A 10,033-nucleotide genomic window follows, 5' to 3' on the forward strand; every position below is an offset into this window, starting at 1 on the left:
CTGTTGTAGTTATTATCAAACTGTCTATAGATATAAGAAGATGTGGTATGAGTGCCAATAAGACAACTCTCCCTCCAAGTCACAATATGTAAAAGTAAACCATTGTAGGTCAAAGTATAGTCTTCAACACAGAACCTTTGCTCACACCAAACAGAAAGCTATAAAGTGCCTTAAAAATGACTAGTTTAAAACCATTCAAACAGCAAAACCAGTGGTCCAATCTATATGAGAAAAGAAAAACATTTATGAATCAAATCATTTTATTTCTAAAGAGTCATAAATACAGTCATTTATGGGGCTAGCAAGGAAAGGAAGTTTTACTTTTTGACTTGGATTGGCACAAATAACCCTAAAAAACTCTAAGGGCTGATCTACCAGTACTCACACTTTTTAGTTCAAAGCAAATAACAATAAATAAACAATTCATGGTATCCAAGACTGAGAATATAAAAACTACAGATATAGGGTAACCATCCATGACACAAAATTAGTACCTGCACAGCAAAAAAACACAAAAAAGAATGTTTATTTCATGTACTTAAAATTACTACAAATGTAAAAGAAAGTATGTTTCTAGTGGAATATTTACGGTAAAGGCTCCTCATATAGCTCAAAGTATGTTACTGTTGTCATATATTTTTTTTTTTTTGCTGTGCTGGTACTAATTTTGTGTCATTAAACTAACTTTATACAAAGGTAAAGTATGTTCCCTATTGAAATTTTTAAAACAAGGATTTAAATATATTGCAAGTACATATGTCAGCTATTAGTTTGTGAACTACAAAAATTAACAACTCAGGACAAAGAAAATAAAGGAATTTCATTATCATCTTGAGCTGTATAAAAAATAAAAAGCAGGAATTGCTAAACACCAGACTTAACCCCCATTTTTTGGAGGGATTTGTGTTGCTCAGTTTTTGTCTCGCCTTTACATAGACATTAAGCGAGACATAAGTATGCTGTTCGTCAACAATGTTTTAGTTTGTGACTAGGTCCAGTTTATGGTGAACAATGGTAGTTCAATGATATTAAGTATGCAGTTGTATAAGAAATTGCACATCTCATTACCAAGGCGATTTTTTAGCCCCACCCCCTCAGTCATTGTCTATCGACTTTGAAACTTTGCTAAGTTTACATGTATTAGTTTGTGATGAGGTCTGTTTATGGAGAACCACAAGTGGTAGGTCAATGCTATTTTGTATGCTGTTCGTTTAAGCGTTGGTGTATCTCATTTCCTTGAAGATTATTTGAAGAAATGCGCGTCTGGCGTACTAAATTATAATCCTGGTACCTTTGATAACTATTTGACCCTTTCCCTTCAGTCATGGTCTATTGCCTTTGAACTTTTTGCTTCTTTACATGTATTAGTTTGTGATTAGGTCAGTTAATGGGGAACCACAAGTGGTAGGTCAATGATATTTTGTATGCAGTTGTATAAGCATTGGCACATCTACTTACCATGGAGATTTTTTTGGCCCAGTCCTCTCAGTCATGGTCTATTGACTTTGAATCTTTTGCTTAGTTTACATGTCTTAGTTCGTTTGTGATTAAGTCAGTTTTAAGATTAACCACTAATATTTAGTTGAATGATATTTGGTATGCTAATGATTTGGCATTTTAAGTTTCATTTCCATGGAGATTATATAACTTTACACCCTCATTATGGTTCATTGACCTTGCAACTTTTACATAGATTACAAGTTTAAAGTCTGTGTTTAGGTTTGTTTAAAGGGAACGACTTATGAGATTTCAGTGGTATTTGGTATGCAGTTGTATTTAAAAGCATTGGTTTATCTAATTTCCAAGGAGATTGTTTAGCCCTGTACCTTCAGCCATGGTTCATTGACTTTGAATATTTGCGTAACTTAACATATTAAAGTATTGCGATTTCAATTTCAACATATGCATTATCAAAACAACAAATAGACGAAACATAATCTCTGTGTCAGCAGTTTATTTAGTTTGTCTTTTTGTTTCATAAAGTTCTTCAACATCGTACTTTATTTGGCATTTTTAACTTTTTTTATTCGTGCTTCACTGATGAGTTAAATATTGCTTCACTTCATGAATGTAAAGGGTTTTCATGATAAGTTTATTTACAAACAGTGGTTAGATGCCACTGCTGATGGAGGTGTCCTCCCCAAGGGTATCTCACCCGCCCAGTTGTGAAGACTTCTGTGTTGACATGAAATGTCATTGAAATGGTCATAATTACAAATTAATTGTTTGCAAAACTTTAATTTTTCGAGAAACGAAGGATTTTCTACCCCAGGAATTGATTACATTATATGCATTTGGCAAAAACTTTCGAAATTTTGGATCCTCAATGCTCTTCAACTTTATACTTTATTTGATCTTTTTATCTTTTTTGAGCCTGCATCATTGATTAGTCTTTTCTAGACATAACGTGCTATCTGGCGTAGAAAGCAAATCAAACCCTAGTATCTGTGATGAGTTTATTGGAAAGAACTAGAAATTTGAAATGAAGTTATTGGTCCATGACAATGAATTTCAAATCAACTTAAAATGTTAAAGAGGAATTTGTCATTCTGACTTTTGTTTGTTAACTCCTTTGAAATTATGAAAGATAGAGAATAACTATACTATAAGGTGTAAAATATCTCCTGACCTCAGTATGATGTAATATAATAATTTTATATAATTTGAGGCAACATATAGTTTAATGATGTTCTAAACTCTTAAGTCTATTTTGCATATTTCCCCTTTTTTTATGAGTTGGCCAAATGGGGTTGCTTATTCCAAAATTAATCTTTTTTTAATTGTTAACCTACTTCCAACTTTTTTTATTAACCACCTATTTTCCACAGTCCACCTTTTTTACCCCCTTTACCCCACATCTTCCCTTTTAGTAACCCCTATATCTCGCACAACAGAATCGTTACCTCCTCAAATATAAAGGGAAGGCTATTCTAAAAGATAAAAAATCTCTTTACGAGACACTGGTTTCAACGTTATACTTCATTAGGCATTCTTTTTTGTCCCCTACCAACGAAGTCGAAGGAGACTGTCCGTCTGTCTGTCCCTCTGTGAGTCCGGCAAATCAGTTATCCAGACTTTTTTCATCATGCTTGAAGATATATTTATTTGTTTTATCATGACAAGTTACAGGTCAAGTTCAATTTTCACAATTTCAGCTTTTTCCTTGTTCAGTTAAAGCCGTTCTCTAGAATTAAATTTTTAATGAAATACTTATTTTAATCAAAATTACTAGATTTCTGGTCAAAGGGAAATAATCCATTTTTTTAAAAGATTTTTAAATGACATGTTGGACACTTTTCCTTTTCTTTGGAAAATGGTTTGAAGAATTAAGTGGTAGGTTGTTTTTTTTTTTTTTTCTGAAAAAAATTCCAGAATGCTATATTTTTAATTTTTATTCGACCGCAAAAAATTTTGGGATCGTATAATGGTATGATGTCGTCGTCGTCGTCGTTCGCAGATATATTTGGTTTCCGGACAGTAACTTTATGTTAAGTGAATCGATCTTAAGATTTATGGTCTTTGGACATAAAAAAATCACATAAATTATCAGTTTTCAACAGTCTTTTTCGCCATGCTTGAGTATATTGACTTGATATTTTTTATTTAGTTTACACTATGACAAATTATAGATCAAGTATAAAATTTATGCAATGTTAAAATTGCCCGAAAAAAAAAGTAAAATCACAAAAATGCTTACATTGTGTCATAGATCAAATTTAGTCGTTCATTGTTTGTTAACTTGATTTATTAATTTGTCATTTGATTAAGCTATGCCATTTTAATTGACATTTTAAAGTGTGTCTTAATTTCTATGTTGTAATTTTACACTTTTGTTTTAAGTAAATGTGAAGGTTGACTCCTTTTAAAAGTTTAAACCTACTGCATTTGTTTGCACCTGTCCTAAGTGAGGAACCTGTTGTTCAGTGGTTGTCGTTTGATGATGTAGTTCATGCTTAAGTGTTTCTCGTTTTTTATATAGATTAGACTATTGGTTTTTCTGTTTGAATGGTTTTACACTGGTAATTTTTGGGCCCTTTATAGCTTGGTGTTCAAACCAATGCTCCGTGTCGAAGGCCGTACATTGATCTAAAATGTTTTACTTTTACAAATTGTGACTTGGATGGAATGATGTCTCAGCGGCCCTCATACCATATCTTCTTATATCTATTTAGAGTTGTGGTACCCGATCTTTTCTCTTCATGGCACTAGAATACTAAGGCTATCTCAGAAATAGATTGCATTGGCTATATTTGGCAAAACTTTTAGGAATTTTTGGTCCTCAGTTTTTCAACTTCGTACTTTATTTAGCCTTTTTCAAAAAAATTATTCGAGCGTCACTGATGAGTCTTTTGTAGACGAAACGCGCGTCTGGCGCAAATATAAAATTTCTCAATCCTGGTATCTATGATGAGTTTATTTACAACCACTGGGTCGATGCCATTGCTGGTGGAGTTTTAATTCCCCGAAGGTATCACCAGCACAGTAGTCAGAACTTTTGTGTTGACTTGAATTATCATTGATATGGTCATAAATATAAATTAACTGTACACAAAACTTAAAATACAAAGGCTGTTCTGCCTCGGGAATAGATTGCCTTGGCTGTATTTGGCAAAACGCATAGACATTTTGGTCCTCAGTGCTCTTTTACTTCGTACTTATTTGGCCTTTTTAACATTTTTTTATCATTCGAGCTTCACTGATGGGTCTTTTGTAAACAAAGCGTGCGTCTGGCACAAATATAAAATTGCAATCCTAGTATCTATGATGAGTTTATCAACGATAGTATGTGTCTTTATGTTTTGATAGTATGTATGTGCGCCCGTACCAGATGAAAGTTTTGATTTAAGTTAGTTCACCATGAAGTGGTCACATCAATTTGAACCCATGTTCACTATTATCAAAACTTTTTATACCATCGTAAAATATTTTTTCCTTTGACCATATAAACACCATATTCAAAATAACACTAAATCGGTGAGGTAAACAAGAATATTATATCAGACTGAACGAATTAATGATCTATTTTAAGAAAATAAAATAATAACACGGTATAAGTATTTAGGACATTTAACACCATCCAATTCAATTGGGTGGGAAGTAAACATGTTTACCTACATCTATTGTTTTATTCCTAGTATTTTACATTTGTCCTTTACGTTGAAGTTTAACCGAAAAAGAGGATGACTGAATATTAGATTTACTGGATTTTAGCAAGACATATATATGTTTCGGACCATATGAGTATTTGAACCATACGCGTATGGTCATGCCCATATGGATATAGTTAACAGGTTTACTTCTAGTTGTCACGTCATTGAAAAGACACTGCCAAAGGTCATTTTATTATAGATCTATTAAAAATTAATATTAACAAGATTAACAAAATAAAATAGACAGTTTCACACAGTTAATTTCATCACTAGTAAAAACTACAGTAAACATGGTAAACACATTTTATTTTCATTACCGATATATATTATTACGAGTGAATGGCAAAATGTCGACCTTGGAAGATAACTTCCAAAATTAGCTTAATGAACTGTTACGTCAGAAGTCAACTGTTTTACTATAAACTGACGTAAAAGTCGACAGGATAAAGAGTCTAATAATTTGCTTACCTTTGAAACTTTATATAATTAGCATTAGCAGTGCAATGTTCAGAATTTTTATACTTATGCGTGTTTTTGTTTATTAAAAAATGAATGACGTCACCGGCAAGGACTCAAAGTTGTCTGGTGCACTTCAGTCTTGTTACGATATTGGAGATCTAGAACTTTTTAAGAACACTGTAGACAAATCGGAATGACCCAGGTCCCAAGAAAAAGCTATGTACCGAGTGGAAGTAAATGTCACCCTACGCATACATGCAAGAATACAATTAGCGATGAAAACTAACTTTGGCATCAATATTTATGTTATTTGAATTGTAAATAATACAATTGCAGGTACCAATCATTGTTTTTAATAAAAAAATTCTAATGCATATTATTGAAAAACAATACCTATATGGTCCTAATACTCATATGGTCCGGCCCGTTAATAACAAACGAGTATATACTCATATGGTCCGACCATACGCATACGGTCGAACCTACGCGTATGGTCGGACCATATGAGTATACGCATATGGTCATGGCCATACGCGTATGGTCCAAATACTCATATGGTCCGGAACATATATATTTATCAAAGGTACCAGGCTTATAATTTGATACGCCAGACGCACGTTTCGTCTACATAAGACTCATCAGTGACGCTCAGATCAAAATAGATAGCAAGCCAAACAAGAATAAAGTGGAAAAGCATTGAAGACCAAAATTCCAAAAAGTTGTGCCAAATACGACTAAGGTAATATATGCCTGGAATAGGCAAACCCTTAGTATTTCGAATAATTAATACTTTTGCAAACAGTAAATTTATAAAAAAAGAAAATTACCACATAATCGACACAAAACTGACCAGTGACGCTCAGATTAAAAAAGTTCGAAAGCCAAAACAAGTACAAATTTGAAGAGCATTGAGGACCAAAAGTTTCAAAAAAGTTGTGACCAATACGGCTAGGTTAATCTGCCTGGGATAAGAACAGCTTTATTACTTAGAATAATCTATACTCTTGTAAATAGTAAATTTTATAAAATGACTATATAATAGATATACAAGATAAAACCTAAGTGGTGACTAACTACAGAATAAAAACGGATATATTACATAAAACAACATGAACCAACACAAACAAATACACAGCCGAGTTAGCCAAAGCCATCAGCGCACACAAAGTGACAAAATATACCCGTTTTGCACTAGAATTGATACCACTATTTAATGTTATAACCAACCATCCATTGGTAAATACGGCGCCTCATGAACTAGCAGTCCACTAGGTAGGAAACACGCAAAAGAAAGGAAGAAAAAAAAACATAATTAAAAACTATGACCATGAAAAGATGAGCAGACAATCGACAGTACACAGCACTCTGATATTTAGATATCTCAATTACAACCAGTTTGCAGAAATCGCAGTTTTTTTAACGGAAAATAATTAAAATGAGACTTAATAGTTTAGCGGTGTTCACAACACATAAACTTATTGGAATATGTAAACAGATTAATCACAGGGTGCATTTCTTTCTAACACAAACGATGCAAACTGCTAAGCGCGAACATGTTTTGATCATTTGTTTCTAACATACGTTTGCAAAGTTTACATAAACTTTGACAAACTATGCACTCGCTATAAATGCGTCTACAGTTTTACGTTCATCGATTGTTAGAACAAACGCCGCTATATTTGTTTCTAACTTCACCCTCATTAAACGATGTATGTGTTACTACGTTTGTAAAAAGTCTGTTTATCAACAAAAGAGGGACAAAAGATACCAAAGGGACAGTCAAACTCATAAATCTAAAACAAACTGACAACGCCATGGCTAAAAATGAAAAAGACAAACAGAAAAACAATAGTAAACATGACACAACATAGAAAACTAAAGAATAAGCAATACGAACCCCAACCAAAAACTAGGGGTGATCGCAACATGTGCATGCATTATTGAAAGTTCAAACAGGGTCAGTTAACACTGATTATGCTATGTATTTGTAGATTTAGAAAACAACAACAAACACCACACAACGTTTACAACATTTTGGTTAGAAAGAAATGCACTCAGAATATCGCAGAGAATCGTATGAACTCAAAACGGAACCAGACATGGTTCTTCGACTTTATTAGAGTGTCCTGCATCACGAACCATGCGAAATATGCTACAAAAAGGGATGTTTTTCTTTAGGTATCAGATTTTTTTTAATATAAATTATATACCACGAATTGCATAATGAAAATAAAAAAGCCGACCTTATATTGACATATACTCCGTATAATTTATTAAAATATCTGTCAAATTAAAAAAAGAAATCTATATATAGCAAGTTTTCCTCAAAGGAATACAAGTATCGTGGAAAAATAGTAATGTCTATGAGTAAATGAGACGAATTGCATAATGAAAACTATAAAAGACTTAAAGTTTGTAATATATCTGACAAATTGTAAAAAGAAATCTATATATAACAATTTGCCTATAGGAATGAATTTCTTGGAACAGTTTCGTTTAACTGCGTATATAATCAAACCTGTCAATAAATCTGCATTATTTAGATCGTAGCGCGGAAGGATCTGTCAGGTATGAATTTTGTCTTTGTTTTCATGTAATTCAAAAAACTTACAAATAATGTAATGTAAAGGCACTGTCTCATTGTAACATAATGCCTTCTCCATGTATTTTTCTTTTATAAGTTAGGATTCATACCTTTAAAACGTATACACTATATATCATATTCATAGTATGAAAGGTTTGGCTTGTTGTTTTTGCTGTTAAAATAGTACCTTGGCCTATATTGGTTTACTTTTATAAATGGTTACTTGGATATAGAGTTGTCTCATTGACAATCATACCACATCTTCCTGCATCTATATCTATAGAAATATAGATATAAATACAAATAAAAATACAAAGCGAACACGTGCAATTCGATTTTTCTATGTCTGTTTAATTTCATAATATAGATTAAAATTGTATATTAATCATCGTTTTTACTTGATAAGAATGATTTTTGTGGATCGAATCAGTCAATCAAATGATTTACCTTTGTTTCACTTTCAATGTAGTACCACTGTTTTAATGAAAAAAATAACCTTTATATGTAACGTCTTGGGTGATTGTATGATAATAAACTCATCATAGATACCAGAAATAAAATTTTACACTTACGCCAGACGCGCGTTTCGTCTACAAAAGACTCATCAGTGACGCTCGAACCAAAAAATGTTTAAAAGGCCAAATAAAGTACGAAGTGGAAGAGCATTGAGGACCAAAAATTCCTAAAAGTTTCGCTAAATACATCTATTCTTGAGGTAGAAAAGCCTGAACGATGGTTTATTTTTGTCTAAAGTAAACTACAACTTTACAATATTTGACTGAAAATATTTATCATGAATGTTTTTTTATTTAACGTGTTAATATTCTGGACGATTTACTTAATAAGCATGTAAAGGTGTTTCTAACAAACAACTTGACTTTTTCATCGACATGTTAAACATTTAAACGATAGTATATGCAATTCAGCACACTTCATAGTGACCACCATCACACTTTATCCTCAGCGTAACTACCATCGCACTTTGGTGTAGCTGTAAACAAGATAGCGTAACAATGCCGCCATCACATTTCAACGTGATATAAAAAAGCACTTCAACTTCAAATTATCTTACTTCAGCGTGACAATCACGGTTCAAATTCCTACATAAATTGTGTAAAAAAAATCAGCTATAAAACACCTTCACCAGTCTTATGCCAAGTCAGGAATATGGCCATTGTTATATTATAGTTTATTTCTGTGTGTGTTACATTTTAACGTTGTGTTTCCGTTGTGTCGTTTGTTTTCTCTTATTTTTGAGTGTGAATTCACATTACTATAAGACGTGTCACGGTACTTATCTATCTCAAATTCATGTATTTGGTTTTGATGTTATATTTGTTATTCTTATAGGATTATGTCTAATGCTTAGTCCGTTTCTGTCTGTGTGTTACATTTTAATGTTGTGTCATTGTTCCCCTCTTATATTTAATGCGTTTCCCTCAGTTCAAGTTTGTTACCCCGATTTTGTTTTTTGTCCATGGATTTATGAGTTTTGAACAGCGGTATACTGCTGTTACCTTTATTTATGGAATATCAGTATGTTCCTAATATCGTTACTACAGGCTTGTCCCCTTATCCCAATTGTGACCAAGAAAATTAAACATATTAATGGGTTTGTACTAACACAAGCAACACGACGGTTGCTACATGCGGATCAAGATCTGTTTACCCTTCCGGAGCACCTGAAATCCATCTAAGTTCGTAATAGGGGTCTTATTGCTCATTCTTAAGTTTCATATGTTGTGTTTTATGCACTATTGTATGTTTGTCTTTTTCTTTTTTAACCATGGCGTTCCTAGTTTATTTTCGACATATGATTTGGAATGTCCCTCTGGTATCT

The sequence above is a fragment of the Mytilus galloprovincialis genome, chromosome 3 (genome assembly GCF_965363235.1).
Source record: "Mytilus galloprovincialis chromosome 3, xbMytGall1.hap1.1, whole genome shotgun sequence".
Lineage (NCBI taxonomy): Eukaryota > Metazoa > Mollusca > Bivalvia > Mytilida > Mytilidae > Mytilus > Mytilus galloprovincialis.